Source organism: Galeopterus variegatus, unplaced genomic scaffold (assembly GCF_000696425.1).
Source record: "Galeopterus variegatus unplaced genomic scaffold, G_variegatus-3.0.2 Scaffold3469, whole genome shotgun sequence".
Lineage (NCBI taxonomy): Eukaryota > Metazoa > Chordata > Mammalia > Dermoptera > Cynocephalidae > Galeopterus > Galeopterus variegatus.
In genome coordinates this window covers 66261-73219 of record NW_007729580.1, presented here as the reverse complement: position 1 = coordinate 73219, position 6959 = coordinate 66261, and positions in this window count along the sequence as shown.

Genomic DNA, 6959 nt, shown 5'->3' with positions numbered 1-6959 from the left:
GACACACATTCACCTTCTTGTCTCCAGCCAGAGCAGCATCATATGGCACCTCCATCTGCAAGGAAATCTGGGAAAAAGAATATTTAGCTTCTTCAGTCTCTATATTAGAGGCAGGTGCTGAGATAGCATTTGGGAGTAGGTGTTGAATTGGCCAAATTGTAGTTCTAGCTAGGTGAGCTAAAGCCAGAGCAGGCCGGGTGAAATGTATATATAGGGAAAGTCCAGGGCAGAATTATTGAACCAGTGGTTTAAACTTTGGATGTTCATTGTAATGACCTAAGTAAGTATCAACCGCAGATACACTAATTTAATTTGTCGAGGGTGTGGCCTGTGAATCAGGATCTTTAAAAGCTCCTCTAAGTGCTTCTAAAGCGCAGACAAGGTTGACAACTACTCGCTTACGCAGATAAATATTAAGAACTGTATCCCCAAAGAAAACAGAAAAGGCATTACATATATCATCAGCCGTTATGTTTGTGGATTTGAAGTTAAAGATTAAACAAAGGTTTTAAAAGAGCTTATGTTTGGAAAAAGGGTAAGAGTCTAGAAAAAATTATCCTGATTTTGCAAATACCTGAATTACAAATGGGCCTCAGACACAACATACACAAATTTATTTTAAAAAGTGGCAAATTTATTTCAAAAAGTTGATTGATTGGGCCGGCCTGGTGGCGCACTGGAGAGTGCGCCGCTTGGGAGCGCAGCGGTGCTCCTGCCGAGGGTTTGGATCTCATGTGGTGACCGGTTCCCGCTCACTGGCTGAGCGTGGCGCGGGCGCAACACCGAGGGTTACGATCCTGTTGCCGGTCCCCGGTGCAGGCACGACACCGAGGGTTGCGATCCCGTACTGGTCAGTAAAAAGGAAAAAAAAAAAAAAGTTGATTGATTAATTAACACTCAATTCAATATTTGGATCTATTATCATAAAAGGTAGGCAATCTAATCTCTATAATTATAAAAACTGGAAAACTTTGGCTCCATTACACACATCCCAGCTCCACCACTTCCCAGCTGGAGTCTAGTGCAAAGTATTGACCTCTCTTAAGGCCTCAGTTTACCCACCTATAAAATGGGGTCGAGGATTGACCCTACCTCGGAGGGCTTGTTGTGAAGAGTGATTGAGATGATTTGGACAGAACACTTAGTTCAGTGTCCTGAACATAGCAAGAGTGCAATGTCATCCTTGTTCTTATATCCCAGGCAGCACCCTCACGTACAAACATTCATGCTACCCAAAAAGAATTAGCAGGAATTGGGTCTGAAAAACACCAAGGGGACAATTTAAAAACTGTTATCATTCGAGTCTTGTGATCAACTGCTCTTCAACTATCTGGGAACAAAATAGTATGAAAGAGATATAAAATGCTGCTTGAGGGACTTAGGTTAGATATGGTAAAAATAGTTAACTATCTAGAGAATGAAACGTGACGGAATGTTACTAGAAGCAGCAATGATCCCTCCTTCTCAGAAGGTCTGCTTTAACAGGGGATATTTTCATTTTTCTAAAATAGTGTTAGCCAGGAGTATGGTGAGTAAATTAACTTTCGACATTCTTTTTAGCTTTATGACTCAGTAGTTCCTACCCAAAGATATAAACTCAGGAGATGCAATTCAGATTTCAGTTGAGAAGCAATGCTGTTTCACTTCTACTGAGATAATTGACTTGTTTGTGAATTACTACAGCAAAAGCTGTATTTTCACCCAAAATGTGAATGGTTTCAGCTTGAGGTAGTCAAGGCAGAAAACTCACCCTGTGAAAGCTGCAGCCCAAGAATCTGTGGGAAGAATGGGTGTCACAGTGGCCAGGCTGAATCCAGGACACCGTCTCTTCCTTTCCACCAGGTTGTGGTACATAGTTAGGTTCAGACCATGGATGATGTGGAGTTTTGCTCCCTCACTTCAGGCACTCTTTATATATGAGACCTTGTCAGTGGCTCTTCCATCTGGCAGAGAGTGGGCACTCAATAAATATTTGTTGAATGAGCCTGATCATTCTGATGAAAAGAGACCCCTTTGTTCTTTTGGGCCATTGGGTTTACCATTTACTAAGTGGGCTGTGGCTTCCTGTTCTGACAAATTTATAGCACCTGTTTATGTCTTTCTCACCCACAGGCTTCAACAGAATACCTGTGGCTGTACTCACAAAAGGTGGCCAGAAGGACCCATCCATTTTGGCAAGTACCTCTGCTCTGAAAGGTACAAATCAGAGCTTTCACCACATTCCATCTGGCACTCACTGATGGCGCCAACACCTCAAAAGCCCTACCAGAGCCATTTGTCACTATGCGGACACATACAGACCACTGACCAAAGTGGAATTTTTTTGAACCAACTTGAATGACCTGCCTATATGTGTAGACAGCCACAGTCACTTTTTCTCCATAGGATTAGATGTGCTGATTCCAATGTGGTTCATATTAGGCTCTTTTCCTCTAAAAGTAAAATTTCTTTTGGAAAGCTGGAAATTTCTAAAATGATTCCTCATCCATTCATTCTCTTGGCCTTCCATTATAGCTGCTTGCAACCTGAGTATTAGACAGCACATAGCAAAAAATAAAATTAAATTAAACTTGAAATGTCATTATCATCTCTGGTTTTCGTTAGAATTCCAAGGAATCCTCAAGTAATTTAGAGTGAGCCATCAGAAGGAAATTATTATTTTCTGTGTGATTCTTCCTATGGAGGTGTGGATTGAGAGACCCTGCTCTAGCCTTCCTAGAAATGGATGCTCAACCTTGAGAACAGTGAATCTTCCTCAGACTGCATAAAGCAATCAATATGATGGAGTCAGTAGTAGGAATAAATGTCTTACACTCTTGTCATTTTCCCTACTGTGTTTTCAGGTCGTCACTGGCAGAACTGGGATTACTTTATCATTTTCAGAATTTTTTCTTACAGGAATTTATTGAGGAAAAAGTATGGAGTTTGCTGGTAGTATTCCCAGTTGACAAATGTGTACCCAACACCCTACATTACAGAAAGGAAGAACCAGAAAATAATCAGTTATTCCATTATAACTCCTGCCTCAAAAACATCTGGTACTTAACATAACATCACACCTCAGGAGGAGTGCTGTGAGTTATCTTTCTTAAGTACAAATCGTCTCCTCAGCTGGATAACAACCTCCCTGAGGGGGAGGAGACCACCATAGTCAATTATGTATTTTGTTCTATGTATTACCAACGTTTTTTGCAAGAAAAAAATGAGATCTTCACAGAAGAGGGAACTGTGGGAGGTCTGAGTCACTTCCCAGACATAGACAGTGACTGTGTAACATGTGTCCCCACCCTCAGTTGGGCTTGTCAGTGACGGTTTGCTGAGAGACCAGACCAAGAGAGTAGTAGTGTGAGCCTGTCACGAGAACATCTGTTACGTGAGTACTCCTGAGACTTGTGGACTCACTCTTAAGAACAGCCTTAGCTTTAAATATCAATGTTAGCTCAAGCCCCCATCCCACATAGGGAGAAACCCACTGTCCTCCACCCCAATATTCATGTACTCATTTAAACTCAATGTTTAGTGAGAACCTTTTGTGTACCAGGCATCAATCTACCTGCCTGGGAGAGAGTGCTAAATGAGACAGAGTCAGTCTCTTCCCTTATGAAGCTTACCTTCCAGCGGAGGAGTCTGTTAGTTATCTATTGCTGCATAACAAATTACCCCAAAACTTAAAATATTTATTATATAATAATTTCTATGGGTCAGGAACCTGGGTGTGGCATGGCTGAGGGCCTCTGACTTGAGGTCAGAGGCTACAAAATTTCATCTGAAGTTGTGGTCATCCCAAGACCCACTGGGGAGAAGATGTGCTTCCAAACTCCCTCCGTGGCTGTTCACAGGGCTCAGGTCTTTGCTGGCTGTTGGCCACATGGCCTCTCCATCAGTTACTCACAACATGGTGACGTGCTGGCCCCAGAGCAAGGACTCCCAGAGAGAGAACAAGAGAGGGCCAGGGAAGACAAGATGCAAGTCAGTCTTTGTAACTTAATCCCATCCCTTCTGCGGAATTGTATTCACTAGAAAGGAGTACCCAGCCCACACTCAAGACAGGCAGAACGGGCACAGCAGCATAAAAACCGGACGACAGAGGTCACCAGGGAGCATTGCAGAGGCTGCCAACCACAGGCAGACAGTAAATAAAGAAACAAATAAATAAACATCAAAGGTGATGGTAAGTGCTACGAAGAAAAATGAAGCAGAGTAAGAATAGGGAGTAAGGGGGTTGAAGGACATGTGCTTTAAATGGGGCGGTCAAGGAAGGACTGTTTGCAAAGGTGACAATCCAGTTAGGACGTTTTGGAAGCAGCTACAACAGGACCTGGGCAAAGAGCTTACCGGGCAGAGGGGACACAAAGGATCAAAGCCTGAGATGGGAAGGAGCTGGCCTGTAGGAGACACGGCAAGGAGGCCAGCGAGGCAGGTCAGCGGGAGGCAGGTGGAGTGTGAAGAGAGGAGGCCGGAGGCCACCCACGGGCCAGGCCACACGGGGCTTTGTCGACTGAGGCAGAAACATGGACTTTATTCTCAAAGGGATGGGAAGGCGTCATGATTAGATTTACAGTTTTAAAAGTTCACCGTAGTTGCCGTTGTGGAAAATGAACTGTAGCAGGGCAAGAGAGGGAGCAGCAAGACCAGGTGAGAGATTATGACAGTGGTACCTGGGAGACAAGACAGCCACTTGGACAAGGGGACAGGAGTCTTGGGGCCTTAGTTGACTCTTAATGCCCTCCTGCAATGATATTTTACTTTGTCTGAATGTGCACTCTCTACCCAGTGTCTCATCTCCTGTGACCATCCTGTCACCACCTTAGATTGACCCCAGTGTGGAATACAGCCCCATATCCTTTTAATTCCTTGGCCAGAGGATCACCGCCACAAGGAGGTATATGAGACCGACCCTGCGTAAGTTCACGGTACCCCTGGGGGCTGATGGTCCAGCACGAAACAGTGCAGCAAACAATTTAAAATGTGATGTTAGACATTGCTATTATAAAAAGCCCCTTGACCATACCCTCCGCCAGCCCCAACGCCTACCACGTTGCTATGCCACCCACCTTCCCTTGACCTTCTTGTAGCTCCATGCTTCCCATTTTTCTGGGCCCCTCCTCCCCTCTATCTCTCAGGCTGCTCACACAGAAAAGTTTCCACATCTTTTCATGGAAGAGCAATCCAGTCTCTCCTTTATTTTGCTTCATCTCTTTTTACAACCAAGATATACCCATCAAGGTGTTTTGCTGAAAACATCCATAGCAAATACACTTTCCTAATCAGGACATGTGGATGTTTCCACACCACTCTCATATTTGGGTGGACACTAGAAGGCGAGGGGAGGGATGGGCTGGAGAGGAATCCAGAAGCAGATTCAGAGCTTATATCATNCCGCCACAAGGAGGTATATGAGACCGACCCTGCGTAAGTTCACGGTACCCCTGGGGGCTGACGGTCCAGCACGAAACAGTGCAGCAAACAATTTAAAATGTGATGTTAGACATTGCTATTATAAAAAGCCCCTTGCCCATACCCTCCGCCAGCCCCAACGCCTACCACGTTGCTATGCCACCCACCTTCCCTTGACCTTCTTGTAGCTCCATGCTTCCCATTTTTCTGGGCCCCTCCTCCCCTCTATCTCTCAGGCTGCTCACACAGAAAAGTTTCCACATCTTTTCATGGAAGAGCAATCCAGTCTCTCCTTTATTTTGCTTCATCTCTTTTTACAACCAAGATATACCCATCAAGGTGTTTTGCTGAAAACATCCAGAGCAAATACACTTTCCTAATCAGGACACGTGGATGTTTCCACACCACTCTCATATTTGGGTGGACACTGGAAGGCGAGGGGAGGGATGGGCTGGAGAGGAATCCAGAAGCAGATTCAGAGCTTATATCATCCTCGGAAATGCAGGAAGTAATCAGAGAAGCTGAATGAAAAACTGCTCCAGAAACAATGCCTCCTTGTCAGTATAGACGTTGAGTGTTTGGTTTTTGCCACCCAGGGAACACAAATGCCCCTAAGGACACAGACGTCATGATAATTCCATTTCTCCCCATGCCCCTCACACCCTTTGGCAAACTCATATATTCTGGTCACCGTAAACTCAAATCTCCAGAAAATTTCAAGAAAACTAATTTACTTTCCTCCTTAACTGTTTATATGCATTTTGGCTTATTGTATTAAGAGTCTAGGTACCCGTAGAGTGTCCAGAGTCTGCTAACCATGTCACACTTCAGAAGTATAGGAATGATTGAGGAAGAATTAATTTCATGCAGCAATAAATAGAGGCATGTTGATTTGAGCATTACTTTTGCCAAAAACTTTTGCTGCCAAATTTTATTTACAGAATGTCAACATTTTCCAAAACATTATTGTTTTCTTTTTCAGATGTTGCCTTCTGACTAGAGCAGGTAATTTGGGGAGGATTTACACGTAATGATAGTCTGAATCCCTTAATTTATAAAATTGCATAGTATTTGGCTTATTAATGACTGTTGAAAATGCTAGTCTCATAAAATCATAAGAAGAGCTTTCTCCTGGTGAATTTAATTGTTGAAACCAAGTTGGAACCATTCCCAAACATTATCTTGAGACAAACAATTGATCCTGGTGCTGGGTGTTCCTCAAGCCAGATGTGGGGAAGGCGCTGGCCTGACTGGACCGGAAATCTGGTGCTAGGAGTTTCCCATCTCAGGACTTCACCTCACTCACTGGACATGGCACCATCACCAACTCCATTTAGGATATTGACAAGATTCCATTGAGAATATTAACAAGGTTCCAAAAAGCAACATGGTGTGCATAATATAATCCTGGTTTGAAGGATATAAGCATCTGTCAGTGCCCCAGTGATGGACTTCCATCAAGAAGCACATGGTATGGGCCGGCCCGGTGGCGCACTGCTACAGTGCGCCGCTTGGGAAGCGTGACGGCGCTCCCGCCGAGGGTTCGGATCCCACATACAGAC